The 18,695-nt window shown below is 34.2% G+C and overlaps 1 long non-coding RNA gene and 2 pseudogenes across 1 annotated transcript; 1 reads left to right on the forward strand and 2 right to left on the reverse strand.

Annotated features, from left to right (window-relative positions):
* Nucleotides 1-894: 894 nt before the first annotated feature.
* LOC112083084 lies at nt 895-7,640 on the reverse strand (annotated as a pseudogene).
* Nucleotides 7,641-10,601: 2,961 nt separating this feature from the next.
* On the reverse strand, nt 10,602-11,972 carry LOC18010698 (annotated as a pseudogene).
* A 1,521-nt stretch (nt 11,973-13,493) lies between these two features.
* Nucleotides 13,494-14,503, forward strand: LOC112082873. Its single transcript, XR_002897397.1, has 4 exons — nt 13,494-13,583; nt 13,716-13,909; nt 14,000-14,110; nt 14,218-14,503. It is a non-coding gene; the product is annotated as an uncharacterized LOC112082873 (long non-coding RNA).
* The last annotated feature ends 4,192 nt before the right edge of the window (nt 14,504-18,695 follow it).

Raw genomic sequence — 18,695 nt, forward strand, 5'->3', positions numbered from 1 at the left:
TTGACTGGAGGATAAGTTTAAGTGTGTAGACTTTCGCATGACGGATCAACGGACTAGTTATGCTTGTGCTTTGATGAGAATTTTCTAGACTATCCTTGATTTGAGCATAATGACTAACTCTGGTTTGGAAGCATTGTCTCTGAGATTTTGTTAGTTCCTACGATTTTCAAACCTTTTTTCTAGGTTCAGATCTTTGGTTTTGTTTGAGGACAAACAAAGGTTTAAGTCTGGGGGAGTTGATAACACCTGATTTTGACCACTTTTATGGATCACTTTTAATATCTTATGCAGGTGTTTTCACCCAATTTTAAAGGTTTTTAAATGATTTCTATGTTTTAGAATCTCAAAAGAGTTTTCAGGATATTTTGACAAAAGAAATGCACTTGGGAGCAAAAAGCATAACTTTGGATAAATTCAGACCGTCAGAAGTTTGGTAACAAATGGAGGTCTTCCCACCGTCTGATCATCCCCAAATTTTGACACAAGCATGTCAATGATACAAGTTTTAAGGAGATGCTCACAAGATTCAAACAACTCAGATATACAATACGTGGCGGATGATGTATCGAATGGTGGATTACAAAACACCACTCAAACGTATGAAAGCCATTGTGATAAATTTACGAATCTAAATTTCAAAAGGAAAAAAAAACAAAACACCAAGCTTGAAAATAAAATAAAAACTCTGTCTTGTTAACAATTACGTGATTATAAGAATGTGGATGATGAGCTTTGTATAGATTCCATAACAGCTAAGACCAAAGCCGGGTCTGAGATTTCTTTGACTACAAGTAAGGGAAAAAATTAGCCCCTTAATCCTTTATATAAAAAATAATGTAATGAAAAAACATCAGTTTACTTTATTCGATATCAAAAGAGAGTAATATCCATACATTATTTATGAAATATGACTTTTCTTGTATTTTTACTTGAAAACTCATCCATCAAGTTTGTATAATCAAGTTCTTAAACCATAACCCTTTCGATTGACAATGTTGATATATAGTCCATTCAGTCTTTCTTGTGACATAGTCAATCCTAGATACGATTTTATGAGTTTCAACTTTGAAAAAGCTCTTTCTGTATTAGCAACCGAAACTGGAATCGTCATCATTATACGGTATGCAGTCCATGTTGTGGATAACATCTTTCCATCCTTTTCAGAAAATCCAACACCTCAGCCAGCTTCTTTATTTCTTTTGGTAAAACATCTCATAGAAGCTTTAATTCCATATATAAATCATTACCATCAACATCAACATCATTACCATGCGTCAAATAAGCTTCTAGGTTGGTACAAAAACTCATCAAGTTATCCAGTGTTGCTGATTTGAGTTCCTTCAAGTCAAATAAAAATCCAAAAGTCTTCTCATAACTTTGAAGTTGATCAAAACTTGTCTCAAAAGAAACCAAACCTTGGTCCACGATTTTGATGAAGTAATCAATCCTGAAATTTTCTTCGGCTGTTAGTATCACAGTTTCTCCATCTTTTTCAGGTTCTTCTTCAGGATATCGCTTTCTTTTACTAACACATTTTGCTTTCACAGAAAACACATGATCAATATTCATAGATATAGCAATTCTCTCAGCTTCTGCTTTTGCTTCTTGAAAGCCTGTTTCTCTATAGTTTCTAAAAGAAGAAACAAGTCCTTGCAATTGAGCAATAGCAATGTCAATGTCCATATCTTCTGACTGCAAATTTTTGCTTATTGTTTACAGCAAATAGAAGTTCATACCAGATGACCATTGATAACACCTGATTTTGACAACTTTTATGGATTATTTTTAATATCTTATGCAGGTTTTTTCACCCAATTTTAAAGGTTTTTAAATTATTTTTATGCTTTAGAATCTCAAAAGATTTTTCAGGATATTTTGACAAATGGAATGCACTTGGGAGCAAAAAGCATAACTTTGGATCAATTCAGACCATCAGAAGTTTGGTAACAAATGGAGGCTTTCCTACCGTCTGATCATTCCCAAATTTTGACACACGATAGAGGAGACAACCAGATTTCTAATGCAAGTAGAATCAGAGCAATCCAACGGTTAGATCTCCAGATATGGTCGATACACTGAAGGCAAATCATCACAGTCAGAAGCTCACCCGCGGCCAGAACATCATCCATCGGGGGTGCGAAATTTTAGACCGCGGGGAGCTCAATTCCGACCCTCAGAAGCCCATATCAAAGCCCAAGTCACTCCCGTCATTATTACTGCAAGCCCTAGGCGTTCCCAAGGACTCAAGACACTATATAAACCCCTTTTAAGTCGTTTAGAAGGGTGTGCCACATTTTTCACCAGGAACCCTAGAAGAGAAGCTCGCCCAGAAGAGGAGCCACCGAGAGGGGCACCATGGCCCTCCTTCTTCAATCTGTTCTTCGTTTCTAAACTCTGTCTATTTCAATTCTCTGCAATTTTAAATACTCTTGTGATGTTGAATTTAACTATGTCTGAGTAGTTTTCCAGTTGGGTTTTTAAGGGATTTTTCAAAGGGAATTTCATGTATTGATCTCATGCTTTATTCGATTTAGGGTTTGAAGTCTTCTAGGAGTCCTTCGTTCATTCTTGTTCCCTATGCTGTTTCTGTTGCTAACAGCTTAGAAATTGATCTCAGTAATTGGAGCCACGAGAGTGCTGTATCGAATTACCAGACCTAGAAGTGATCGAGCAAAATCGTTGTAGGAGACGAAAGCTACCTACAGAGAATCGCGAGCGTAGATGAATTCTGTTTTTAGTGCATGATCTTATTTGTAGCATGAGAGCGAGAGTTAATTGCTGTGTTGAGTGATTATATAATTAGGGTGACGACAGTTGGCTAATCTTACATGTGTCTATTCTAGTTCGGGATCCTCACTAGTTGATTTTCTTTATCGATTTGTTTGTCTTTTGATCAGTTCATGAACCCCTGCGAAAACCCTTTGAACCCAGCGCCTGTTTCTTATTGTTTTACAACTTGTCCATTTCGATTTACACTTAGATTTAGTGACACCAAAACCAAAAACCCCCATTTGCTTGTTCTGCTAGTCTTAAGTCTTGATTGATTCGCACTGAAAGCTCAAAATCTTTGTGGTTCGACCCCTAAGTACTACAGCGTACATCTGTGCACTTGCAGATATTTAGGGTTATAAATTTAAAAACGTGAAGCTAGAAGTAACCCTTGATTCTCTTAGCATCAACCATTCCAAACAAAAACTCAAAACTTCCAATTCCATGGGTATCACTCATTCCCAGAGATTCAACGTCGCTTCTTGCTTTTGGATTATCACTGTAATCTGCCAAATGAAATAAAGCTCTCGTATCTTTGGAGCTTGAAATCGTATAGCTTTAACACTTTTTATGCGACTTTCCCAACGAGTTTGTGATAAGAGTTTGACTGTTATACCATTTACGATATCTCTGAAAACCTCTGAATTATTTGTTGAAGCAGCAAACAAACAGTAAATTCGCTGAAGAATTCAAAAAAAATGAAACTGCAGTCAGTGATGAGGAAGCTATATATGAAAGTGCTAGATTCAAACTATGACAACCACATGGCGTGTAAACTACCCTTGGATTGACTTCAAGTAACCTCTTCTGCACTCCTTTATTTTTTCCTTTCATGTTTGACCCATTGTCATAACCTTGCTCTCTAATATCGTCAATACTCAAATCAAGATTAGCCAATACATCTTGAAGCAAGTTATTAATTAAGTCCTTCTCCAGTGTTGTCTTTAACTACCAAGAATGTCAAGAAAAATTCTTCAATCTTTGGTGAGGTTTCAGAAATATCCACACATCGGATAACTAAGGCAATCTATTCTATATGACTGATATCAGAAGTACAATCAATAATCACTGAAAAATACTTTGTTTGTTGAATCTTTTTTATGATCGCTTTTTTTTATCTCACTCCCAAGCATTTCTATCAACTCATTCTGAATTTTGTTACTAAGATAATGATAATAGGTTTCACCTTTCTGAATTCTTCTAGAGTGTTCTATCATTACCAGATCAAAATCAGCAATCACCTCAAAAATTCCCAAAAAAATTCCATTGCCTTCTTGATAAATCTTGTCTTTTACTCCCCGAAATGCTAGATTATTTATAGAAAGCCCTTTTACCACTGTCATTATCCTTAACAACACATCTTTCCAATGTCTTTCTAACAATCGCGCTTGGAGAGATATGTTGATTCATATACGATGAACTAGATATGATAAATTAAACATATGTTTTTAAAAATTAACAATATACTTTAGAACACTTTATATACAATTATTAAAAATTATGTTTTTTATAGTATATATATAACACCACGATTAGAAAAAAGATATTTTTCTAATCACGGTCGTATATATACTAAAAAAATTAAACAATACTAAAAAATAAATCAATAGAAATAAATTATATATAATCAGAAAAAATATTTATCACTTATTAAAAAATTATATCTAAACAAAAAAACATAAATTACATTACAAAATTTGATAAATTATAAATAGTTCCCGTGCAGATATACGGGGTAGAATCTAGTTGTTATTTGTTACTTTGTATCTAGACAGCTATGCATAAACCATGTTTTCTTCAGAGTCTATTGTCCATGTAGAAAATCTCCAAGTCATGTGCCTTCAACATTGGAAAGAGTCGTAGGAATTTATGGTATTTGAATGTAATCAGGTCTAAGTAAGGAAACTGTGAGAGAATGCAGTTAGGCCACTTTTGGAGTCTCCAAATGAAATGAATATTCTTCGCTTAGTTTTTTTTAAAAGAAAAAAAAATCCTAAAAACCACTTAGGTGATTATTGGGAGTTGGATTTCTAAACATTTTGATTGATTTTAAAAGTCATGAGATTTATAAAATCTTCAAAAGTTTTGTTGGATTTGTAAACCTTGCAGAGAGTTGTGTAGATTTAAACAATCAACAAGTTTTTTTTTAATATGACAGGTTTGAGAATCCAAATGATATATATAGTATTTTGAAAATCATGATTTTATGAGTTATATTGTAAATTTTTTTTATCCCAATAACATTATATTTTAACAAAATCATAAAATTATTTACAAACTTTTTGAATAACAATAGATTTTGATTAGATTACAAAAATTATCAAACTAATAACAATAAATTTTTAATAATCCGTAAACGAATAAAAATGGAATCTATTATAAATATAAAAATCTACAAACCAATAACCATAAAATGTTAAACCCTAAAACTTTTTATAAATCAACCTCTCAATAACTTCCGTTTAATTAATTTTGAATAAAATAATGAAACATCATTTAATTTGTTTAAAAAATCATAAAACATCACTAATACACAGAGCCGGCTTAGAGGAGGAGCCAAAAATGCAAATTCGCTGGGACCTTTTTTGTAAATTTCTTTACTAATTCTGGCCTTATTTTTGCAAAAACAAAATTGTAAAAATTGCTCAAATTAAAAAATATTTAATTAACATTTAAAAATTAGTGATTGTGCACAGGGAACAACTTTTGTTTGAGCTGGGCATACCAATACATAAGGTTATGTATGGTATCGTTTCTCACCCTAACAAATAAACAATACAGTATGATCTAAAAGTAGATATCGGAGAAATTGATAGTTATCAAAAGTAAATTAATAAAAAAAAAAAATTAATTCCATTTGGTGTTTGTAATATCAATAAGTCTTGATATAAACATCACTATTTTAGCTGAACCACGTGAATTGGTTCAAACGTGTCTGTTTCACTTATTTATTGAAAATGAAGGAAAAATTATTGGGTTCATCCTTAATTATTGGGTTCATCCTTATCCTTAAGGGTGAATTCTTTTATTCACTCCTCTTATTTGAGCCAATTATAATATGATATGTAATATTATTTTTAAATGAAAAACGAAAATTAAGTAATTAAAACAGAACAATTCTTGAGTTCATCCCTAGGGTTGAATCTCTTTATTCACCACTTTCTATTATAACCAATCAGAATATGTCACGTAAGATTTAAAGTGAATTAAAAAAAATATAAAATAAAAATAAAATAAAAAACGAATTAATAATAAAAAATCAAAAATTAAAATTTTAAATATTAAACTATAATCTCTATACCCTAAACCATAATATATATATATATATATAAAAAACTAAACCCTAACTCCTAAACCCAAATATTTAAAAAAATAAAAATAAAAAAAATAAACCCTAAACCCTAAATTCAATTATTAAATTTAAAAAAAAAATAAAAATAAAAAATTAAATCCTAAACCCTAATCGCTACCAAATATTAATTTTAATAAAATATATTTGGATTTAGGGTTTAGGATTTAATGTTTATATTTATTATTAAAATTAATGTTTGAGTTTAGAGATTAGGGTTTAGGATTTAGGATTTAGTTTTTATATTTTTAATTTCTTTTAAAATTTAATATTATGCTTGGGTTCACTATTTCTAATTTAGAATTTATTTTTTCATATCAGAAAAAAAAATTTAAATGTGCTATTTTGATAAATTATCTTAATTAATTTTATTATTTAGCTGAGTTTTATTGGTTAAAATAGGAGAAAACAAATAAAAGAATAATTTTAATGACTAAATCAAATTATTTTATTTGAATAATATGAAATTTATAATTTTTTGTGATAAAAAAGTCAACTTACCTTGATTGTTTTATGAAGATAATATTCATTTATTTTAAGTTAGATGGCATGTTTTTATTGGTTAGAAAACAAGGGGGTGAATTAGTGTTTATTATTATTTTTAACTTATTTTTAAGTTTACAGAATATGGTTTAGGGTATAAATATTAGATATTAGGGTTTAGGGTTTAAAGTTTAAGTTTTAGGGATTAGTGTTTAAAATTTCAAAAATAGATCAAATAGTTATATAGAAATATATGTTTATCCAATATAAATTATGAATAAAATTTAATATTATGCTTGGGTTCGCTATTTCTAATTTAGGATTTATTTTGTCCAAATAGAAAATTTTGTGTTTAAAATTTAAGTTTAATAATATGTTTGAGTTCACTATTCTAATTTAGGATTTATTTTTTTCCAATTAAAATATTTTGTGTTTAAAATTTAAGTTTATATTATGCTTGGGTTCACTATTTCTAATTTATGATTTATTTTTATCCAATTAAAATATTTTATGTTTAAAAGTTAAGTTTAATATTATGTTTGGATTCACTATTTCCAATTTAGGGTTTAATTTTGTCCAATTAAAAAAGAATTTTAAAAATACGAGTTTTAGTAAATTGCCATTTGAAATTTTATTACATGACATATTTTCATTGGTTAAATTAAGAGGGGGTGAATAAAAGGATTCACCCCTAGGGGTGAACCTAAGAATCGTTCGGAGATGAATCTGCGGAGAGATCTGCATTTATTATTATGTATTTAGTTTGACGCATTGGTTTTTTTTTTTTTACAGCCTTTTCTCCTAGACCGAAATTGTTATCCAAGCCGGTGGAGTAAATCATATTTTCTGGGTAGACTCTATCGCTGTGCGCTAATGTGTCCGCCTTTGTATTCTTCGCTCGTGGTATATGGATCATTGTGAAATGTTGGAACTTCTCCCTGCATTTCTGAATTTTCTCCAACTGTAATGCAAATGCTGGCCATTCTTCAGGTGCCGACACCATCTTCACCACATCAGAACAGTCTGTTGCAAAAGACATTTCTCTTCGCTGAGTTTCGATCATACAGAGCATTGCCCATAAGAGTGCTTCTACTTCTGCATGTAAAGGAGATAAACTCTTCCGTAAATTTCTTGCCCCCCATTATCGTTTTATTGGTTTCCTTCCGCCAGTAGTACCAACCTATACCTGATATTTTATCCGTCTCTTTCCAAGAGCCATCCACAGAGCACCATCCACCCCTAGAGGAATTTGTATGCATAGTCCGTCCATGAGTTTGAATTTCCGTTTCAGTTATTCCTCTGTTGTGCTTCCTCTCATAAAGTTGCTTCTGTTTCCGCTAATTTAAGTGTCATTCGTGGATCTCTATCCATATTTGAAAATAGTTTATCATTTCTCGCCTTCCAGATGTACCATACTATCCATGGGTAGGATTCTTTTGAAATCTCTTTTGGTATTTGCCAAAACAGGTGATCAAAATTTGAGTAAATCAAACTTCCTGGGAACATCTTGGAGGTGTTGGAATTTTTGACAAGACCCACGTCTGCACTGCTGGAGGGCATTCAAATAAAACATGATTAATTGTTTCCTCATCTGACCCGCATCTGCTGCATTGAGCATCACATTTGATTCCTCTGTTGTTTAGATTTTTTGCAATTGTCAAACAGTCTGTCAATGATTGCCATAGAAAATGTCATAATTTAGGAGGGCATCTCAATTTCCATATGTTTGCCAATGAAAGTCCGAGATCGGGTCCATAGACATTTTTTTTTTTTCCTCTGAGTCTTGATGCTCAATTTGATATCCAGATTTGACCGTGTATTGACCTGATTTTGTGAAATGCCAGCATTACATAATGTAGTGCTTATTGACATCCTTTGTATTATTTCCCATCTTTTAGATTTATTATGACATTGATTAGCTCCATATTCTAAATACTTGTCCACGGGTATTTACTATTTTAGGTGTTTAAAATATGGGAGGTTAGAGGTGTTCTTTTTTTTAAGTTTCTTTTGGAAAATACACAAAGTTTTGGAATTCCGAAATCAACAAAACTATAGTCTCGTTAATACACGAACTAACACAGTTTGAACACTTTAACACTCGTATTTGAGTAGTTTATTGGATATAGTTAACAACAACAGCAAACAAAAGAATCATTGTGATTATACAACACAACAAACGGCAATGTACTTTGCCATAACTCAATTAACTTTTTATAATTAAACTTTCTAGTCACTAACATCTCATCACTTTACCAAATTCTAGTTCCTCTTGAATTCATAACTTATCTTTCAAGTTTTAATACACAAGGCGATTGAGCATTCTTCCTTAGCCAGAAAAACTAAACCGATCACTTGTCACTTCTATTACATTCCTGATAACGAAAACTATACGTTGGTATTTGTAGTACTGAGCTTTAGGCTGCGATCTCATTCCTTTGTGTCTTCGAATCTACAATATAAAATGATGGCATAACTCATGGTTATCAATTCCTCATCCAAAAGCTTTTAACACGTTTAACCTAAAGGTTCTCTGCTATAGGTTGCTCATTTACCATATAGTCTAACATTTTGATGCATTACATTACTTTATCTGCAAAAAAGTTTAACTGGGGTTAAATACATCTCACATCAGCACTTAGGACCAATCAAACATTCAAATCTCAAACACTTTATAAGGTGCATATATAAATGGTATATTGTGTGTTTGATGCGATTCCATCGTATCGTATGAATTTCGGTTCCATACGAAGTATTTATCCATTAACCTATCAACATATCAATCCTTTTAGTTTACCAAAAAAACAATATCAATCTTTTCAAGATTTAGCTTTGCTCTACAAGTCATCGTTGCCTTTTATCATATAACTGGCTACCACCCCTTTTAGTTGATTTTATGTTTGGGACCAAATAGTTGAACTATTTACGAAACCATTACATTTTAGTTACACATGCATAAAAATTATGCATCATCAATCACCAAACAATAATTTCCCAACTTATACAATTCGTATATTTAACCATCATTCAATTTCATTTCATACTCTGATCCCTTCAATTCATATATAATACAGTTTAAAATATGTGAGTCCCATAATTATCAAATATCATAATCGTGACACATGATGATCACTTCATAAATTCTTAGTTAAGGCCGTATTTCATAGATTCTTAAGACCGTACGTGTGCATTCATATTCATTCCTTTTTTGTGATGCCAAACGCAGATGTTTTTGTATACCTGTTTTGAGTAAATTGATTATTTTATGGTTTACTAGATTTTACTCCGTGCACCCTTACATAGATTATTTGTTTTTATTCAAAATTTATAATGTAATTTATGTTTTTTTTATAAATATAATTTTAAGTGAAATTTATTTTTATGTTTAGATTTAATTTTTTTTTAAATTTTGTTTCTAATATTAAATATGACCACAATTATAAAAATATAATTTTAACCCATCCGTTTTATTAATCTGAAACCATGATAATAAAAAAATAATTTTCACCCACCTATTTATATTACTTTATCATCTGTTATTATAAAAATATTATTTAAATTTAAATATTTAAATTAAACCAAAACTAATGTCTTATTTATTGTTTTTGTAAAACTATATATAATAACAACTAATTATATGATTTTAATAACTAATCTAAATTATATTTATTGAAAACTAGCCTAAATTAAAATATGAATTGTCGAAATTATTTTTAAATTTAAATAAAAATACAATATTTATTAAGATTATATTAAATTAACTTGTTTGTCAATAGAAATAATAGAGCATTAGGAATAATAATTATCAAAAAACAAAATAGCCTAAAATGAAGAAAATCATATTTAGATACAAAAAGTGTTTCTGTTTTAATAGAATAGATTTTTCAAAGAGATTTTTGTTTTGATATACATTTTTCATAATTCATATCTAAATTATTACAATATTTTGCGTTTCCATATTTTGATGGCAACATACTAAAGAAAAGTGACTTCAGTTCTCTTAATTAAAGTACAAACAAAATACAAAATACAGAGATGGAGAGGCACAATTGATTTATCTGAGGTTAAACATAGGCTCTTCGGCCCTATTGTAGAGACAACGTAGTTCTAAGATGATTAACATAGAACTCGTAAACACATAACTCACAAAGTGGCTTACTCATGAAGAGAGGACTTCAAAAGGCTAAAACTTAACTTAGAACAGCTAGCTATTCCTCCTTTTGCTTACTGTTAACTGTAAACACAGGGTTTGATACAGTCTCCAGGAAAGATGAACACCATCACACAGAAAATAGTCATCTACTAGCATAAGGAGAATTAAGATCCTATGATAATCTGGAGTGATAAATTCCTAAACATATCGCAGAGGCTTCACGTCCTCTACATAGTTTAGAGAGATGCGAACTCTACAAAAAGTAATCGCATCCATTTCTTGGATTTCAACTCTTCAGACTGTATTGCTCTCGATTTTGTAGTAGTACACATAGAAAGCGACAGGCTGGGAATTGGGATAGATAGCACCGCGACAACACGATTTCCTCTGTACCAGCCAATCCAACAAAGTCTTAACTTTTCCTCTGCTGCAATACATGCTTCGACCATTCATGTTTCTCAGCATCCACTAAAACCCACAACTCAAAAAATTTAGTGTATCCGGTAACTTCTCCAATCCCATGGTCTGCATCTAACAAAAGAGCACCTAATCTACCTTTGTAATTTACAAGAGTTGAATCACTCCATAGTACCATTTCCTCAGCTTTGTTAACAAAGCTGAACTTCTCAGACCTAACATCAAAGCAAACTATACCTCAGTCCCTCGAGGTCATGGACAATAGCTTGAATTGTACGTCGATCGGGTCAAATCCAAGAAAACTCTTCACCAGAACACTCCTCGTCTTCACGTTTGGTAAAGATAAGGATTGTCCCGTGCTAGGGTTATACATCATCGGCACTGTTTTTTGTATTTCCGGAGATTTGTTAGACAGACAAAACCGTGAACAGGACCGAGAATTTCAGAGGAACGAACAATAAAGGGGAACTTCATATGAAAATTGGCGGCTACAAGAGACGAATTCGGGGCCTGAGGTGTGGAGAAAAAGAATAACTCACCAATATCATCGCAAGAGATCAACATTTGTGGACGAGCACAAGACCTGGTTAAGAACAGCTCTGTGAAATCTCTACGGTAAAGTAATGAAGCCCAAAACTTGGATACACAGCGACATTTCCCGAAAGACTACGCCGGCAATCTCAAAAGGATTTCGGTGATGATATAGATTGGGATCGTCTCTGAGATTTCAATTGAGATCGGAGATCGTCGGGAAATGGTTAGAGCATCCTCAGCGGCGTGCTGCTGCCGTAAATAAACCCGAAGATTTTATTTGGACAATTTTTGATTAATTTGGCAGAAAACAGAGGAAACAAAAAAAGAGTTATTGGAATCGGTTCATCTTGGCACCGGTTCTCCTGACCCGAAAGAAGAAAAAATGATGTGCATGCACATGTTTACCACAAATTTTATACCATGCCCCTCGGCGAAGCTTATACGGTCGCCGGGTTTAAATCGGTGAGCTGGTGGACAAAATTTATATCGACTTAGCTCAGATCTACAAATTTGTCAGAGATGTTATGTAATTGTGATAGTGTCAAAGCTATTGAATTAGGTTTGGGCATTTGGGTAATCTATTAGGGTTGAGGCCAACTCTTTTATATTTCGGTATTTGATGTTTTGGATCCATTCACATATTCTTTTTTGAGGTGGTAGTGGAAAGTCTGCTCTTGACATATATTTGGACGAACCTGTAATGGATATGGTTGCATTTAAAGAGATGGATGTGTTAACATAATGGAGGGATAACTCTTCTCGTTTTAAGGAGTTGTCATGTATGCCATTTGATGTTCTAAGTATCCCAATAACAACAGTAGCCTCAGAATCTTCTTTTAGTATAGGAAGTAGAGTTCTTAACAAATATAGAATCTCTTTATTACCGACTAATATTCAAGCTTTGGTTTGTACAAGAAACTGGTCAAGAGGCTTTCCAGATATAGATATATTGACCTTTCTTTTAGATCCTTCTGATTTTTGATGATATATCATATATGGTTCTTCTTTCATATAATGTTACGGTGTTAAATATTTTCAGAGGATGAGAAGAAGATGAGGAAGAACCAGGTCCGACTCAAACAAAAGTTGGTCCCTATGCACAATTAGTAATTTTTTAAAATGTTGCTTACGTATTTTTAGTTTGAGCATTTTTTAAAATTTTTTTTACAAAAGTAGGGCCCTAATTACTAAAGAAATTCACAAAAATGTCCTAGTGTATTTGCACTCTTGGCACCTCCTCTAAGCAGGCCCTGGGAAGAATGCAGAAACAATAATAACAAGATGGCTGAGTAGAGCAGGACCTTCATCCTCGTAGCAGTAAGGTAGCTAAAAAAACTAGCAATCCAATGAGTCATTAGCCTAATCTCTGAAAATATGGCCATTTCCTTCTGTTATGAATAAGAGTGAACTGAATTTTGAAAAAGATCAAAAATCAAAGAAAAATCGTAAATAGAGGTAAACACCAGTTCTAAAGTTTCTTTATTAATTGCGTGAATAATTATATTACAAATTCTAACATATTGTATTAATAACCCAAAAATTGATTACTAATCTCACTTAATAAAGAGTTCTTTTATTCAAGCCCAATAAGAAACTGGACTGTCCTCACATCCCAAGTGAATTTGCATTTGGTTGTGACTCTATCCAACCCACCCGGTTAGAGCTTGTCTGCTCTTGGCCCATTACATTCCTCAACTTTCTCAAACAGAACCCCTTAGCCTATTATTTGTTACCATATATTATTTGTCACCAGAAACAACGCCTTCCATCGAAATTTGATCACACTCTCAAAATTCAGAATAATTGGATCAAATTTTCTTTCAATTCTTTTCTGTGGTTGCATAATTAAGGACCAATTACGACGATGAAATACGGAAGGTACTGGAATATAAAGCACAAATGAGATTCTATATCAAAGATTTTAAACCTCTCTCATGAACCATTTGTTTTGTGTACAGGGCACTCGAGAAGTGTCAACTCACTTTTGTTTATCTTTTGTTGTACGAGAAGTGAATGATGAAGGAGAGAACTGGAGCGTGAAACAGAGACATCTGTTCTTTCTTAGATGAGTTTTGTTGAAGAGAAACAGAATATTGGTGACAGATGAACCTACGGCTTCCACTGATTCAGCCACTGATGCTATCTTTTTGAGGACTATGCTATTTGGGGTAGTGAAACAAAGGGCATCCATGACTTTCACCAAGGTTAGTGTCTCTTAAATCTGCTTGATATGCTTTTGTTTAACCAGTGTTTTTAGATTATACAGTATTCTGTTTTTTTTTTCCTCCTTTAAGATGTTGGCAGAAACGAACCAGCCATGCCTTGCTCTTTTGCTCATATGCTGAGTATGCTGATGTCGATACAGGTCCCCAAAATAATATGTTTTCTACAGAACAGTGTTTCAGGTCAAAATTAACTTGCATAGTAAACCAGCTTTTAAATTGGAAAGCTGATATATAAAACTGGTTGTTCGTATGATTAACATGCTATCTTCTTGGCTTTCCTGAAACAGCCTAGAGATCACAGTTACTCACATATAAGCATCTCGAGGGTTTGATTGTAGTCAAAAGATCACAGTCACTATCTTCATATTTCGCAATGACTTCTTGGTTGCATTCATCTTCTGTTTAAGTTGCTGCTTTCGATCTCTTGATTCTCCCATGTGTTATACTAAGTGTTTCATAATCTGGAATCTCCTTGTAGTGCAGAGACAAGAGTATTTTTTTTTTTTTTATCAGGTTCTCAAACAAGGTGATGTATGCAACTGTGTACTTTTCTGCTTTCGATCTTATGATTCTCCCCTGTGATATATGATAAATGTTTTTAAGTCTTGATTCTACGTATATGCTGTGTTGGATAGTTACAAGACTTGGCGAGCAAGTTATCTCATTAAAAAGTTGCTTAAGAGATAATAATGGAATTTACAAATAAGATTTAGATATATTTATGTGTTTAGATAAGGTTTGCGATTTCCTAATCCTTATAGATATCCATGATGTGTTTGCTCCAGTTCCACGAATCGAGACTATACGGCTTCTAATAGCCCTTGCGGCAACAAACGGTTGGGAGATACATCACCTGAACGTCAAAACAGCTTTCTTAAATAGAGATTTGAATGAGTTAGTCTATGTAAGTCAACTTAAAGGTTTTGTGAAGAAAGGAGAAGAAGATTGAGTATATGATAACACCGTATTTTGACCACTTTTATGGATTGTTTTGAAATACTTTTTCTATGTTTTCAATTTCTTTTAAGTACTTTTATTACGTTTTTCTAGTATTTGTAGTTCCAAGACTCTTTTCAGATAACTTAGGGAAAAGCTTAACAAAATGGATAGAAAACCAGATTTCAGCTCAGAGTCAAACCGTCAGAAGTTCACCCTTGATTGAAGGCCTTCTCACCGTTTGATCCAGCTCAAATTTGGAGACCTTAAAGATGGAAGTATCAGCTTTCCAGTGCACTTTACAGCTTGGCAATCCAACGGTTCAATCAAAAGATACGCGAAGAGCAAGATGTCCCGTAAACCAGCCGGCAAGCACTTTCACCCGCGGCCAACAAGCAATTTCCCGCGGTCAGAAGCATCCCGACCGCGGCAAACCACTCATTCGCCGCGGTCAGAGCACTCCCGACCGCGGCCATCAACCTCCGAGCCCAAAAGCCCATTTCTGAAGCCCACAATGATTCCCTCATTTGGAGAAACCCTAAGTGACGTCTAGAGAGGTCTTGAGCACTATAAATACATGTCTTAGGAACCCTAATCGATCATCTTCTATCTTTCTTATTGTTTTAGAATACTTTTAAGTTTTAGGTTTTAGGGAGAGAGAGATTTGTTCTCTTGAACCCTTGTTCTTTCTTTTTCAATTTCGGTTTCTATTCTACTTATTAATACTATGTCTTTGATTTCGTTCATCATGTCTGAGTAGTTTTATTGTTGGGATTAAGGGATTTTCGATGGGGATTTATATGTTCGATGAGGATTTCATGAGCTTTTGAGCCGAATCTTAGAACTTTTTCTTCTGAATTCGTTTTTACTGCATGAGAGTAGCGTCATGAACTACAATCTGATCCAGATGCTTGGTGACACAAAAGTGTTCATCAGGTATCAGATCTAGTTTGGGAGAGCAAAACAAATATAGGAGTGGAAACCTACCTATGGGCGATTTGTGAATTAGGACGAGTCTTAAACATAATGCATCTCTTCTCTTCCAGGGCCAGAGTGGAAACCTACTAGTAAGGGTTGAGAGAGATAGTTGTCTATGATCACGACAGTGGCGTATTCATACGTCCGTGACTCCAGTTCGAAAAGTTTAAGCTAAGATCTTATCAATTTTACTCTCTAGCAATGTTTTGAATCGTTCGTACCCCTGAGAAAAGTTCCCTGAAGCCCAACGCCTTCTTTCCTATTGATTTACACCGATTTTCTTTCAGCTCTAGTTCAATATTGCCTTTCCTTTTTAGTTCATTTTCATTTAAGCATTAGAATATCCGTTTTTATCATTTTTAGTCATTTTCATTAAGTTTAGTTATTACGTCATTTAATTCTCGTATTCTCTTTTAATATTTCGTTTTTACATTTCAAACACACTACCAAACCCCCACTAAACCGTTTTTGTTCTAGACTTCCTTACTTTAATCTTATTTCAAAGGCTTTTTGTAGGAAAAGATCCTCATTCCCTGTGGATTCGATCCCTAAGTACTACAATTGATCAGCTGTGCACTTGCGGCTATTGATTTCATTTAGGGTAAAACTTGACAACCCTCGACACACATCAAGTCACCACACCACCATCAGTATACAAGCTTCATAAAGCATTATATGGTCTACGGCAAGCTCCTAGAGCATGAAACATTAAGCTGGATCAAGTTCTAAAGGAAATGAACTTTAAAAGGTGCTTAAAGGAGCCATCAGTGTATGACAAGAAGAACAAGGAGGACGCCCTGATTGTCGCAATCTATGTTGATGATTTGTTTGTGACAGGAACTTCACAACAGATCATAAAACAATTAAAGAAAGATATGTGAAACTGGTTTGAAATGTCAGATCTTGGAAAATTGACATATTATCTTGGTATTAGAGTAATTCAAGGAGCAGATGGAGTTAACATTTATGCTCAAGGAATTTTTGTTGTTACTAAGATGGATACATGTAACTTATCTCATGTACCAATAGAGGCAAATTTAAAAATCTCAAAAGCAGAGGATGAAGCAGAGATCGATGCTACACGGTACAGGAGAACTATAGGATGCTTAAGGTACAAGACCAGACAAGACTTGTTATTTGCAGTAAGAGTTCTAAGTCGGTATATGCAGAGTCCAAGGGAGTCTCATGGGTAAGCCATTAAGCGCATACTGAGATATGTTAGAGGAACTACTAACCTGGGATTACATTTCAAGAGAGGTGGTTCAAGCAAGATCATAGGATATAGTGATAGTAGTCAAAATATCAATGTTGATGATGGAAGAAGCACTACAGGTCATGTATTCTACCTTTGTCTTATCGCCAATCACTTGGACTTCCCAAAAGCAATCCATCGTCGCATTGTATTTGTATGAACCTGAGTTTATAGCAGCTACAGAGGCAGCAAATCAGGCTATATGGTTTCAAGAGTTGTTGAAGGAGATACTAAGTATAGACAATGAAAATGTTATAATTCGAGTTGACAACAATTCAGCCATAGCTTTTACCAAGAACCCTGTGTTTCATGGAAGGAGTAAGCACATACTCTATAGATACCATTTCATCAGAGACTGTGTGGAGAATGGGCAGATTGAAGTTTAGCATATACCAGACATGGAGCAGAAGGCAGACATACTCACCAAGGCACTAGCAAGGATCAAGTTTAAAGAGATGTGGAGACTTGATGAGGTCATCGAGCACTCTAATGAGGATCCCAGTATCCCCACACTCCTTCCAGGTCCCATGACTCGATCTAGAACCAGGAGCCTGCGTGAAAAGATCAACTTAGCCGTATCAAGTTTCATACAAGCGTCCGAGGAGGAACAAGTAGAGGACGCGGCCCAAACTCAACCGAACCGGCCACGGCCTTATGAGGAAACAGGTATGAAATCTCTCTTGACAGGTCCAGGAGCCGAGCCCATCACAAAGCCCAGGGAGACCATCACTCAAGAGTCCAAGACAAGCAACATCAACCACTTAGCCGATAGCGCTCAACTGGAGCTTGCACAAGAGACGCTAGCTGAGGAAGAGGCTGCCAAGGGAAGGATTCATGCACTTGAAACAAGCATCATCAACACTACCAAGGCCGCAGAAGACCACCTGAAGATCGCCCCAGCACACGTCAAGAGCAGTTCACTTCTTCCATGGCCTCTTTTGCGTGCACAACAGGTAAACCTTGTTTATGAGTTTTGTGCAGGAACAGACGACCAGCTCAGTGGTGACTAAGAGCCACGAGAATCCAGAGATACCTGAGATCAAGTCTCGGCCAAGGCTTAAGAGTTTATTTTCTTTTTATTTCATTTAAGTAGAACTTTCCTTATTTGTGTCCAAATGAGACAACTCGCTGTTTACTTGTTTTCTTTGCCGTTTTCTTTTGTTTCTTTTGCAAGTCCTGTGGTTTTTGAGTCTTTTCTTTTCATTTGAGTCGAACCCTAGAAGGTTCAGGCTGATGGACTGTTTATAAAGTCCCCTTGCAGCTTTGTAGTTCGACACCTTTTTGCTTATCAATAAAATAACGCCGTTTTCTTTGAAGCTCTTGCTTGAGAAGAGTTGCTTACCTTTGTGTGTGTGTGATTCCACCCAAAGGTTAGTGTTTCTGTATCAGAGAGCCATCCATCCTCTCTGTGGTGCCATCGATCCACCCTCACTTCCCCTGATCCGATCCAACAAGAGAGAGCGAAGGCCAGCTTGTTAGATCTCCATCGGTTCATTGCGTGTCTCCACCCCGAGGCATACATCATTTTGGTATCAGAGCCGAAAGGTTCTGCCATCAGGTGATATCTATCCATCTCTAGTTTGTCCGTATTAGTTGTTG

This window comes from Eutrema salsugineum, unplaced genomic scaffold, assembly GCF_000478725.1.
Source record: "Eutrema salsugineum unplaced genomic scaffold, Eutsalg1_0 scaffold_7, whole genome shotgun sequence".
NCBI lineage: Eukaryota > Viridiplantae > Streptophyta > Magnoliopsida > Brassicales > Brassicaceae > Eutrema > Eutrema salsugineum.